The sequence below is a fragment of the Petaurus breviceps genome, unplaced genomic scaffold (genome assembly GCF_028583685.1).
Source record: "Petaurus breviceps papuanus isolate PSGF00001 unplaced genomic scaffold, PetGlider_PUasm1.0 184, whole genome shotgun sequence".
Taxonomy (NCBI): domain Eukaryota; kingdom Metazoa; phylum Chordata; class Mammalia; order Diprotodontia; family Petauridae; genus Petaurus; species Petaurus breviceps.
The window spans coordinates 11109389-11123991 of NW_027185793.1; the positions used below are offsets into that span (position 1 = coordinate 11109389).

The 14603-nt window shown below is 34.1% G+C and overlaps 1 protein-coding gene across 2 annotated transcripts in view; it reads right to left on the reverse strand.

The window, feature by feature from the left end:
- The window catches only part of FBXL17 (F-box and leucine rich repeat protein 17), a 572591-nt gene that overhangs the window by 412969 nt on the left and 145019 nt on the right, over positions 1-14603 (reverse strand). The gene's annotated exons all lie outside the window — the stretch shown is intronic.

The following is a 14603-nucleotide window of genomic DNA, read 5'->3' on the forward strand; positions in this document are numbered from 1 at the left end:
AATGCACATTTTTACAAGAGTTCTAATTATCCCCCACTAGAGAGAGAGAAGAGAATTGAAAAAAAAATTAAAATTATAAAAATACTCTGTGACTATAAATACTCACTGTCATAAATCTAAGGTTTTGTTTTGAAGAAATATTTCAAGTTTTTTCTGTAAAGCCCACATCATAAATAATTATTAGCTTATAGGCATCTTGTGTGCAAATGTGCTTTTTACACATGTTCAAGAAACATGTTCAACAACACCACAAATTAAGACAACTATTCTGGATGCTTAAAAATGCTTCAATGCCACTCTTTTTTCTTTATTTTCTTAGCCATCCTATCCCTATACTCAGATCTCTAGCACAAAACCCTACTGATGGGGTACCTGGGGTCTAGATCAATTTGTGAAACCAACTTGTAAAACCAGTCTGTTCAGTTGTAACTGCAATTTGTCCTTTCCCACCCTTGAGCTCTGCCCCTTCTCCCTAAACCACACTCCACCTAGGCAACACCCTGTGACCCCTCTGTTCTTGCTTAATCTCTTCATTTCTTCTGGGCCTGGCCCACACCCTCCTTTATCCTTGCCTTTTGTCTCCTTCCACCTGGCCCAAATCTTATCTAAACTATCTATTCACATGTTCCTCTTGGTCAGCTCTGACCTTTGTCTATGCACTGAGGCCCCTCCCCTCTGGTCAGCCCTGACAATGGCAGCCCTACCCTTTAAAGGTAAAAGCACGTACCCCTCTCACTTGCAGGTCCCCTAAAAGACTCTTGCCCGCTTCTCATGGAAGCCTAACAATAAACTTCTACAACTTTCACTCCAATTAATCCTGAGACCTTGAATTCTTTCCAGACTCTATTGCAGGTTTTCTGGTCTTAGATAAGATCAGAATTCCTGCTGAACCTATTGGGATCCCATCCCCCTTCAGTATTGCACTATAACTTTTGGAAATTTTAAATAAGAAAAACACAAAACTTAAGAACTGTTAGAGACCTTAAGAGACCATCACTTAGTCCAACTTTTATTTTTTAGGTTAAGAAACTGAGACCTAGTTACATGCTCAGATAATATGCATAATAAATGGAGGAGGGCTTTACCTCCCCTACTACATGTAAACGCAAAATGATACTTTGTAATCTTACTGATCACAAGATCATAGATCTGGTACTGGAAAGGACCTCTGAGGCCATCCAGTCCAAGTGCCTCATTTTACATATGAGGAAACTGGGGCCCAGAGAAATTAAATGATGTGACCAAGGTCATATCACTTACTAGCAGTAAGTCCTGAGGAAGAATTTGACACAAAGTCCTCTAAATACAAGTGTTCTTTACACTGTTCCAAAGGACCATAGAGTTTTGCAAGAACCATGCCTCTGGCTGAAAAACTAGGCATAGTGCTCTTAATCTATGCAACACATATGCACATGGAAGAGTTTGATTCACATCTATAATGTTTCAGTAGCACTGACGATATGAATAATTCTATACAGAAATATTACAAATGAGAGCCTACCACTGGCGGGTGCACAGAAACAAGGGCAAAAATAACCTGCAATAGAGTCTTATATTTATGAAAATGTTCTGAGCACAGGTTTTTAATATTTTAACAGTAACAAATGTTTTCTGGGCTAAATATATGAAATTTCACAAAGGCACATGAATCGTTTTCCAAATTTGAGCTGTAATGACAAATGAAATAATATAATCAGTTGCAAAAGTAAACACACATGCTCTATTTGAAACAGAATATTTTTGTACTCTTTAAACAAAACTCTTAACAAAATTTAAATTAAGTTATACATTTTTCAGCATGTCAAAGTGTTTCCACAGCTTACCAAACACCAACCCCTTCATAGCTTATGAAAAATCCTACTTCCCAAGTAAACTGGGAGGAAGACTTCTTACTTTCTATCCTCCCACAGAGAAACCTTTTATAGTCATATCTGTATACCATGTAAGCACTTTAACACCATGTAAGCACTTTAATTCATTTCTTGGTGTCCATGATGGACACCAGTTATTTTCTGCTCCTTTCTAAAAAAGTAACATCCATGTGTACTTGACTATACTGTGCCAAGATTAGTATTTATTCATCTTTCTCAAATACATTAGATATATTTAAGACTCTATCTAAAAGAAAAAAGTTATTTAAAGCTTTCTTAATAACTATCAAGTCTACCTTAAAATCCTGGATAACTGTTAAATCTTAGGAAGACAGAAGAAAGGTATGTAGTATGGAAGAGCACTTTAGTATGATTATACACACACACACACACACACACACACACACACACACAAAATTAAATTTTATTTATTTAGAACACTTAAATTCCAAACAGCTTGCTTCCTCTCCTATCCCACACTAGAGATCTTCACTGTTTGACACAGATACGTATATATATATAAAATCACACTGTGCATACTTCTATTTATCATTCTTTCTCTGGAGGTGGATAGCATCTTCCTTCATAGGTTCTCTATAGTTGATCTGAATATTTATAATACGCAGAATAGTTTAGTTGTTTACAGTTATTATTCAAACAATATTGCCGTTACTGGATACAATGTTCTCTTGGTTCTACTCATTTAACTCTGCATTATTTCATACAAGTTTTCCATGTTTTTCTAAAATCAATTGCTTTTTTCTTACAGAACAATAGTACTTCATCACAATCATACATCACAACTTGATTAGCCATCCCCCAATTGATGGGTATCCCCTCAATTTCCAGTTATTTTCCACAAAAAAAAGAGATGCTATAAATATATTAGAACATGTAGGTCCTTATCCTTTCTTCCCTGATCACTTTGGAAAATCAACCTAACACTGGAATTGCTGGGTCAAGGATATACACAGTTTTGTGACTTTGGGGGCATAATTCCAGATTGCTCTCCAAAATGGTCAGATCAGTTTACAGTTCTAACCACAGTGTATTAGTGTCCCAGGTATGCTACAATTACAACAAAAAAATTTAATAAAAAACAAATGATACAGTTCAAAGAAATATGTTATTCATTTTTAGGAAACAATATTTACTTCTGTTTCTTTGAATCACAGTAGAATATTTTTGTGCAAGACCCAAGTATACATATGTAGTATGACAGAAAGGAGTAAACCAGTAACAAGAAGATACATATTTTTTTAAGTAGTCATTTGATGTGTAATTCATAAAAAGAGAATAGTCCTATCCTATATTGTTAGGGGGGGTAACTTTTTTTCCATCACTTTTGTCAATCACCTGGAAGACCTAATAGACTCACCCATAAAACAGAAGTGGATAGCAGAATGGATTAAAAATCAGAATTCCACAATGCACTGTTTATAAGAAACACATCTGAAGCCCAGAAACATACATGGAGTAAAGGTAAGGAGCTAGAGAAGAATCTATTATGCTTCAGTGGAAGGAAAAAGAAAAGCAGGGGTAGTAATCACACAGGGAGAAAAGCAAAAGCAAAATAGATTTAATTACCATTGACAAAGAAGCAATATCAATACTAAATTTATAAGCAACAAATGGTATAGCATCAAAATTCCTAAAGAAGATCAATGAGATACAGACAGAAATAGAGAATAAAACTATATTAGTGGGGGACCTCTACTTTCTTCTTTCAGAACTAGATAAATCTAACCACAAAAAATAAACAATAAAGAAATTAAGTAAAAAAAATAGGATTTTTAGAAAAGTTAGATATGATAAGCCTCTGGAGGAAACTGAATGGAGTTGAAAAAATAATATAACATTTTTCTCAGTAGTATAAGGCAGCTACACAAAAAACTGACCACATATTAGGGCATAAAAACTTCACAATCAATTGTACAAAGGCAGAAATACTAAATGCATCCTTTTCAGATCATAATGCAATAAAAATTAAATTCAATAAAGGGAAGTAGAAAGACACTTAGAATTAATTGGAAACTAAATAATCCAATATTATAAAATAGGTGGGTAAAAGAAAAAAATCATAGAAACAATCAATAATTTCATTAAAGAGAATGGCAACATAGGACAATAAGATATAGCTTAAGCTATACTTAAGGTAAAATGTGTATCTCTATACACTTACATCAATGAAACAGAGAAGGGGTAAATCAATAAATTGGGCATGCAACTAAAAAAGTTAGAAAAAGAACAAATTTTAAATCCCCAATTAAACATCAAATTGGAAATCCTAAAAATCAAAGGAGGGATTAGTAAAATTGAAAGAAAACCACTGAATTAATAAAATAAAATCATTAAGTGGTTTTATGGAAAAAAAAACACAATAAAATAGATAAACCATTGGTTAATTTTATTTTAAAAAGGAAAGAAAAAAATGTTTTTTAAAAAAGAGGGGAAGCTAGGTGGCACAGTGAATAGAGCACTGGCCCTGGAGTCAGGAGGACCCGAGTTCAAATCCAGCCCAGACACTTAACACAAAACTAGTTGTGTGACCTTGGTTCCCTATTTTCTCCTTCCCAAAAAAAGCAAAAAAAAAAAAAATTTAATCTAAAATAAAAAAGGAAAGAAGAAAACCAAATTACCAGTATCAAAATGAAAGGGATGAATTCACAACTAATAAAGAGAAAACTAAAATAATTATTTTAGTTATTTTGCCAATTATGTGTCAATAAATCTGACAGTCTAAATAAAATGGATGAATACTGGCAAAAATATAAATTGTCCAGATCAATAGAAGAGGAAATAGAATACTTAAATAATCTGATCTTAGATAGAGAAATTGAACAAGCCATCAATGAATTTCCTAAGAAAAAATTCCCAAGGCCAGATGGATTCACAAGTGAATCCTACCAAACATTTAAAGAACAATCAATTCCAATACTATGTAAACTATTTGGAAAAATAGGCAAGGAAGAAATCCTAACAAAATTCTTTTTATAACACAAATATAATTCTAATACCTAAGAACAAAAACAGAAAAAGAAAACTATAGTCCAATTTTCCTAATGAATATTGAGGCAAAAAACCTTAAATAGAATACTAGCAAAGCAATTATAGCAATATATCACAAAGATCATATACAATGACCAAGTGGGATTTATACCAGGAATGCAGGATTGGTTCAATATTGGGAAAACTATCAGCATAACTGACCACATTAATAACAAAACCAACAAAATTATATAATTATCTCAACAGATGCAGAAACAGCTTTTGACAAAATACAGCACCCATTCATATTAAAAACACTAGAGAGTACTGGAATAAATGATTTTATTCTTTATAAATTCTTTATCACTTTAAAATGATAAGTAGTATTTATCTAAAATTATCAGCAAGCATCATCTGTAACAGGGATAAAATAGAAGCCTTCCCAATAAGATAAAAAATGAAGCAAGGATGCCCATTATCATCATTATTATTCAATATTGTGCTAGGAATGCTAGCTCTTAACATTAAGAAAAACAGAAGGAATCAGAATAGGCAATGAGGAAACAAAACTATCACTCTACAGAAATATGATTTTATACTTAAGAATCCCAGAAAATCAACTAAAAAACCAGTTGAGTATGATTTGCACATGAACTATAAAAAGTACACTCTGAGAAAACGAATATATATATATATATATATATATATATATATATATATATTTAATATAACATTTTTTGTGGTAGTAAAAAACTGGAATCAAAGTGGATAATCAGTGGTTGGGGAACAGATCAATAAACTTTGGCATATTATAACAGAATGAATATTATTCAACCATTAAAATGGCAAATACAAGAAATTGTGAGAGGGTTGGGTTATTCTATAAACTGATGCAGAATAAATATATATGAGCAAAATATGCACAATTGCCACCATAATATAAAAGGAAACAACACTAAAAGGCATTGGAACTCAGTTCAATAAAATGACCAATCTTGAGTCATAGGATCATGGATCTAGAGTTAGACAAGACCTCAGAGTACAGTGATTTTACATATGAGGAAAATGAGCCCAGCAAAGCTAAGGGACTTGCCCATGGGCCACATGTGTAGGAAGCCTCAAGGATGGGATGTGAACTAGGTACACAAGGAAACATTATGGACCATACAAAGGGGCAAAGTAAGACATAATTTTTAGTCAGACAAGGCCAATGTATCAGTATGTTTTACTTAACTACTCTTTGGTATAAAGAAGGGTTGTGGATAGTGGGTATTTTAAATTAACCAATCAGGAGACTTTTATTAAGTGTGTGCTATGTACCACGCAATGTGATGGTAATTTTTTTAAAAACATAAACAGAACATGACAAAAAATGTTTAAGTACTATCTCTAGGTAACGTTTTTTCAAACATTTCTTTCTAAACAATCCAAATTAAATCTACTTTTTCTGAGAATCTAAACATATATCTTGTATTACAGAAGAAAGCAAATTAAAAGACAGAAAATTTGTCAATTTACATAATAAAAACTCAGAAGATTTAAAAGTTGAAACTTGATGACAGTCACATTATTAAACATACCTAGATTTTTATTTTAGAAACTCTCAAATGTTGAGAGAGTATCATGATGTTTAGGGAATAGAAATGCAAGCTATGCTTTTGCTGAGCTTAAATGTTCTATCGCACAGCAGATTCATTCATGCAACAAGCACTTAAGTGCCTACTTTGTGCTAAGCTCTGAAACTATAAAATAAATAATAGACAGATGGATGGATGAATGGACAGACAGACAGATAGATAGATAGATACAGACAGACAGATAAATGGTCTCTGTCCACAAAAGCTTAAATTCTATTAGAAGAAAACATGTGTATATATATATATATATATATATATGGTATGCTTTGGCCAGGCTCTATTACAACCAGTACAAGTCCCAGTTGTATACACAGAATCAGAATGAGAAGATAATTCAAGGACATTAGTACAACTGAATTTTAATTATGCAGAAGCAAGAGAGAGTATAGTATTAAGACCATGCTTGCTTAAATAACCATGTTTGGACAACAGTCTTAGCAGCAATACATTTATGTTGGAACTAGAATTTGAAGGAGATAAAAGATGTGTGGGGGAATAAGGTCCTTGCTTCCCCATGCTTCCTCACACCCCAAAGACTGATATCAGTGCGACCTTTCTTGAGCTGAGCCTCTGTGAAGAATATGGAAGTATTAGGAAGCTGCGGTCAAGCTTACTTTGGATATCCAATAATGCCTATGTGAAGGTAATCTTCTAAAATAACAATCAACAGATAATGGTAAATTGATGCCCAAGTGTTCATTCTTGCCAAATCCTACAGCAACCAGGCAAAGGACATTATCCATTGTTAATAGAAACTGTGAAGCAATATGCTCAGAAATGTGTATTGAGAAGAATAAACTCATAGAGATATATTCCTGAATAGACTAGCAAAGAAAAGACTAGAAATGGCACTGTTTTAAATTACATGGATAAAATAAAGTTGCATTTGTTAAGTTATTTTCAGAGTTAGTGACAGGCCTAATGCCAGCAATCTAATGCCAGCAAAACCAGTTCATGTTTAATTAGGACAAAATGAGGTACCAGTAAAATAATGAACAGTTAACAAAAGGTTTACTTTGCCCTAACACGGCAAGGATATGCAACAAGGATATAGTAGCACCTATCCTTAGCTTTAGTAAGGGTAACCTTTCTCACCTCCTTAAGAAAATGCATCTGAGCATCAGGGTAGAGCAAGGTAAATCTTTTGCTCTCAGACTATTTTTGTCCTCAGGTGACCAATAAACTGCATCAGTGGAGGCAAGGACCAATCAGATCCCAGGCACAGCTCTGTTTCCTTTTAGGGAAAACTAATCCCTGTTGTAAGATGTAGGAGGAAGGTATGGAACTAATCTACAATGTCAGGAAATAGTGGTAAACACTAGTGCTACCACTTGAATAATCAGGGAGAAGGGGTAATTATTTTTTGTCCATTTCCCTTTTCCCCCTTTGTACTGCCCTGGAGGTCTGTCCAGTAAAAGTCCTAAAAGCAATTAAATGGTGGAGGATCTCCTATAACAGAGATGTCTAACACAACTCCCAAAGGCCACATGTGGCTCACAACATTCCCAAATACAACCTGGACCAGACTAAAATATAATTGAGAAAGTCAACAAAATACACAAAAAGACAACAAAACAAAAATGCTAATATGGGGTTTTCTAAGTCAATATGAGGCCCACAAAGATCTTTATATATGCCTTAGTGGCCCTGTTTCTATTTGAGTGATACCACTGCTCTAGAACTCCTTAGGCCCACAGGGTGGCATGCAATAGGACCGTTATCTAGCAGCGTTTCCCTAATGGGTTCGACTCATGCCTCTCCAATCCTTCCTTCTCTCCTCCCCCCAACAAGGACTAGTTTTCCCTAAAAGGATGAAAAGCTGTCCTTGGGACCTGACTGGCTCCTGCCATCACTGATGTGGCGTTCTTTTCATCCAAGGCCATAAGAAGTCCCATCCATGGGCGTCTAGGTGGTGCAGTGAAGAGAGCACGGGCCCTGTGTTCAAATCTGGCTTCAGACACTTAACACAAAAACTAGCCATGTGTCCTTGGGCAAGTCACTTAACCCCAATTGCCCTCCAAAAAGCAAAAAAAAAAAAAAAAGGCCTATCCACATCCATAGAGCTTAGTCCTCTTAAGATTTGATGGGTGCCCTATACCACAAAGCCACAATACCCTGTGCAGCTACCTAGATATATGTCTATAAAGAGGCAAGAGAGGCAGTGTTTTACCAAAGCTGAAATTAACTGCTATTTTATCTTTGCTGATATAATTTCTGTGCTATTTCCAAATAAACCTCTTTTGTTAATTTTACCTATAAGTGTCTCATTTCATCCCCATATTGAACCTCAAGTAACAGGGTGCTAGCGTGAAGCCCACCCCTAATATAGTCCTAAAATTTTTGTTTATTTCAAAAAGTTTGGGATCATTTAAAGTGCTGCAGAAATTTTCAGATGTAACCCAAATTCTGGTTGTAATCCCATTCGTCAACTCAGTTCTAGGCCTAGTTTACTATCTCCAGCACCTGTCCAAGATATGTTTTAATGGACCAACTCAAAGGGCTATCCATCCAGATGCAAATCACAGTCTAAACAATAGCCATTCTTTCATATGGGTGTCATTTAAATTTCTGGTTTATTCCTTGTCCTAGCTACTACCCTGTGGAGACAGAAAATTGATGATATATATGCATATTTATGTGACTATGAGGAGATATTAATAACCAACCTGGCTCCCTTAACCTTATTGTTGAATTACTTCCATACCAATTTTGTAATACGGCATGAATTTGACACCTAAGAGAAATACAAGAACCTAGTGATTTTTAACATTAAGTTATTTTTACTTTTGATTCTCTTATACTTTGAACTCCTATTCTAATTGGAGTTAGGCTTTATCTCCAATAACTAAGTACCTACTTTAAGCACCATTTAAATATACTGTTTTCCATACCCTTCTGGATGGCTACTTGAATTTCTGAGTACTGAAGCTCACAAGGTTATCAATGATGCTGCATTTCATCTTTCTTCTAGGACTAAACATCAACTGTCCACCTGATAGTCTATAAGATCTTCTTAAAATGTAGGGTCATGGCCCACAGTTTAAGATGTGTTGAAGGGGTCTTGAGCAGAAAAAGTTTAAGAAGCCCTGATCTAGATAGTTCTGTTACCTGTTGCAAAAATCCTTTAACATTCTTATTCCTTTTTAATTCAGGGTTGAGGGTCTTCCACAACTGCCTCTTGTATGCTAATGTTAGAATACTTTGGTAAGAACCATCTTGTTACCATTCTACCCTAGGTACTGACAAGAATGTTAAAATAGTAACACAATTCTGATTGCCAAGCACAGTGTTAATCTACAAACTTGGTATAGCAGCTAGATGGCTCAATGCATAGCCTGTTGGAACTGGAGTTAGGAAGTTCTGAGTTCGTATCCAGACTCAGACACTTATAAGCTATATGACTTTATGTAAATCAGTCTTTTTCCTTTTCTATAAAATAGGGATAATAACAGCATTTACATCTGACAAGACTGTTATGAAGATTAATGTGCTCCATGAACCTGAAGCCACTATATAAATGCAAGCTAGAAATGGTATATAAAATTTAACAAACTCCATACCTTCCACACATCAAAATCAAATAGTTGCTAAATAAGAATTTTTGGTGATTATATAAACAATTTTTTGTTTTTAATCAAGTTTCCTATTAAGAGTTCTGCCAAAATTACATATAGCCCCCTACTGTAGGGCCTCTTATACTATTACTACCATGATTCATTTCATGGTGCCAAGTCTGCAATTTCAAGGACCCTGCGTTATAATATATATAAAAATTCTGCTTCTTAGAATTTTATGATTTCAAGTATGTATCTTTCATCATCTCAGGGAATGTAAATGAATGGATATTAGTTGCTATAAAATACACATAAGCATACACGCATTAATACACAGCTACATTAAAAATTAAGAATTTTCTCCCTTTGCTATGATCTTTTGTATCTTGGCAAGTTATTCCCTCTCCCCCAAAGAATCTGGACTAACATTTCTAGATAGAATCTCAAGGGGAGAAGCTACAAGAACATTCATAAGGCCTTTGATCCTCACCCTGGCAGAATAACCTGAGGCCTTTCTCCTTGGGTCAGAAAGTCCTGGGAAGTTCCATGTCTTTATCAACTAGCAAGTATCTTGTATTAATTGCTTCTTATTCTCATTTTGTTGCTGTTTTCTTTTCATCCCTAAACCAGCTAAGGAAATTTGCTGGGAAGAATAACTTTCAATAAATCTTACTAAGCCTTTTGTGGATTTCTTTGTCCCCTCTATAGGCAGATGAATAAGCAAATTCTGCATATAAAATGAAAATTCTAGTGATAAAATGTCAAACATAAGGGATGAATACATGCATGTGGATATATAAAATAACATTTTTATTGTTTATCCATCGACATAATATATTGTTTGCCATTTCTGGAGGGAACACTGGCACTTGGACACCAACCTATCAAGTTTTGTTTTGAAAAAAGTACACATATTCAAATTTGCTCTACCTGAGCAAGACAAAACATTCTATCATTATGATTTCCCAATACTTAAGTGCTATTACAGAGCAAATCTGAATATCCTACGTTCTAAAATGGATTTGGATTGACTTGAATTTTTAATTACTTCTATGGATTTTTCCTTATAAGATTAAATTCAATTACATATCCAAGCATTCTAGAGTTATATGGAATTGAAACTTCTACAAATTACTGAAATTTTCCTATTCATTTTCACAAAGGCCCAGATCAGTGATTTTTAGAAAAAAATAATTTTAACTTTTAATGCTTTTAGCCTACCAATTGTTGAGTTTTATAGCTTATTCCAACTACTATTAGAATATATTATATTCCTATTAAAGTTGAATTAAAATGGCTTTAAGTAATTCTTGTGCTACCTTTATAAGAAGTCACTTAACTTCTATAGGCTTCAGTTTCTTCATATGTAAGAGGGGGGTAGACTAAGTGACCTCTAAGGTCCCTTCCAGCCCTAAATCAAAGCTTTTTCAAAAATGTGCAAGATTTGTTGCTTAATAAGTCTAACTCCAAATTTCAACTAATATATGTAATACCCTGTACACAAAAGGCAAACAATAGATATTTGCCTCATTAGTGAAGTTAAAATTAGATACAGAGTATCCCCAGAAAATATCATATGGAGACTAAGAGATCTATTCTATTATAGAGATTTCACGAGGAAAGTAACCATGTTTTCTTTATCTTTATTTTCTTCTCAACATCAAGCACAGAGACCTGTATATAAAAATATAATGGAATCAGCTGTGGATCTTATTTTTATTCATTTAAAATAATGGCACACTTCTATGTTTTTTATAAACAAAGATAAATTAAGGCATTAAGGTGATATGACATTTTAAGAGGACATATAGCTTAGTTTTCAATATATTAAGCATTTTAATTATATTTAGAATTGAATATATATTAAAGAAAATCTTACTTAACAAAGGCAACAATATTGACATATCAAATTAAAACTATCAAAGTCTTTAGAACAGTCATACCAAATAGCTGCAATATTTTAATTTTTTGAAGATGATGCTTTTACAAACATGAAGATGATGCAAAAGCAAATTTATGATGCTTTATAATTCAAAATAATTGTCTAGGAATAACTCCTATGGGGAGCTAAGTGGCACAATGGATAAAGTGCCAGGCCTGGAGTCAGGAAGATCTTCTTGAGTTCAAAGTTGACCTCCAATACTTGCTAGCTATGTGACCCTGGGCAAGTCACTTAACTCTGCTTGCCTCAGTTCCTCATCTGTAAAATGAAGTGAAGAAAAAGGCAAACCACTTCAGTATCTTTGCCAAGGAAACCCTAAATGGGGTCACAAAGACTCAGACACAACTGAAACAATTCAGCAACAACTCCTATCATTTAATATCATAGTATTTCATATTAAACCAAAACATGATTAAATGTCTTGTTATGTTAAACTTGTTAGTCACTGTTCTCTCCTGCAACTAGAACCCATTTTAAGTTAAATACCATTTTAGCATAGGCTAATGTTTAGCAAATCAATTTCTAGATCTCAGAAGATAAGACCATAATTGCTGATGGATCTACCAACTTCCAACTACAACCCATCTGATGATACACTACTGACTAATTTTTCTAATGTATAGTTTTGATCACATAACTCTTCTGGTCAAAAAACTTCAGTACAGTAGTTTCAAATTTCACCCTAGGAGGTAGGTGGGGCAGAACGAACCAATCATTTCGTGACATCTTGATGAACTAACAATGTAGAAATCTCAAGGTGGGCAAACAGTGATAAGTAAGGAAAAAGAAAACATAAACAAATTATATAAGGCAGAGGGTCTCATTCACTATTGTAACAATAATTTGTTCTCCTTAAACAAGAGATACCTGTAACTGGACCTAATGGTTGTCCAAAAGGACTTCTTGCACCTTGAGCAGGAAATGTTTTATTCTGATAACAAACCAGGTCAGCTGCATAGCAAATATTCCCCTCCTTTTTTCCCTAGAATGATTCCCCAGTTCTCTACCCCACTATCTCTCCTGTGAAAGGTGGTACTTACCTATTTTAAGTTGCCACAGAATACTGCTGATTGGCTATGAACTCCATGAAAATCTAAAAATTTATAAAAACTAAATCTGTACCCTAGGAAGCTGAGGCTTGCCATCAAGAGTTTCCCTTAGCATGCTGGTACATTTCTTTGCTTTCACTTTGACCTCTTATCTAGGACCCTGCAGACAGACACTTCTTTTGAGAGGTCTCATTCCTCTCAGTTGAAAAAAATTAGAGTAGGCAATGAGGAAACAGAATGCTATATTTAGAGAATCCTAGAAAATCAACTAAAAATCTAAAATTGATGAACAATTTTATCAAAGGGTAGAGATCATGTTTTTTATTCTCCACCAAAACCAGTAAAGTATTTTATATATAGTAGATGCTCTATAAGTGTTATAAACTTGTTCCCAAAATGGTTTACAAATGCAGTAAACATTGAAGAATATGTTCTATTTTGAGAAACAAAAATACTTCTGTATAGTAGTCAATAAATGTTTGCAGAAATAAATTAATGCTACTAGTCCCTCAATAGTCAGAGGACAGCTTTGTTTCCTACTTTATGCACAAGTCACCCAACATAAATCTGATCAAATACCCTCTTATACACCTCAAAATTTTAATAAAAATAGTTCACAAGTGATTTTTAGTTTTGGAAAGCAATCTACAGCATTACACATATAGGAATGCATTTCGTTGAACTTTACAGCTACTGCTTTTTTTTTTTCTCTCCACAAAATGAAGGTTTGTGGTAATCTTGCATCAAGCAAGCCTACTGGCACCATTTTTCTAACAACACATCCTCACATTATGCCGGTGTCACATTTGGGTAATTCTCAAACTATTTCAATCTTTTTCATTATAATTATATCTTTTATGGTGATCTGGGATCAGGGATCTTTAACAAACTGAGCTTATGTAAGATGACAAACCTAACTAATAAATGTATATTTTCTGACTACTCCACTAACCAGCTGTTTCCCCATCTCTCTCCCTCTTCTTGGGCCTCCCTATTTCCTGAGACACAACAGTACTGAAACTAGGCCAATTAATAACCCTAAAATGGCCTTTAAGTGTTCATGTGGAAAGAAGAGTCAACTGGCACAGCAAACTTTCTTGTCTTATTTTAAGAAATTGTCACAGACCACCCAGCCTTCAACAACCACCACCCTGATCAGTCAGCAGCCACCAACATCAAGGTAAAACCCTCCACCAGCAACAAAAAGATTATGACTCACTGAAAGCTCAGATGATGGTTAGCAATCTATTTGTTTTAGGCAACACTATTTCATACTTAACAGACTACTATATAGTGTAAACATAACTTTCATATGCACTGGGAAACAAAAATATTAATAAGACTCGCTTTATTTTAATATTTGCATCATTGTGAATTGTGATCTAGAATCAAACCTGCAATATCTCCAACGTATGCCTGTACCTTATTTAATCCTCACAATAGCTAAGTGTGATTATTATTTCTATTTCACAGATTAAAAACATAAAGCTGACAAAGATTACGTGATTTTTCTTTGCTCACACAGTTAGTATGTGAGACAAAATTTAAACTCAGTTCTTCCT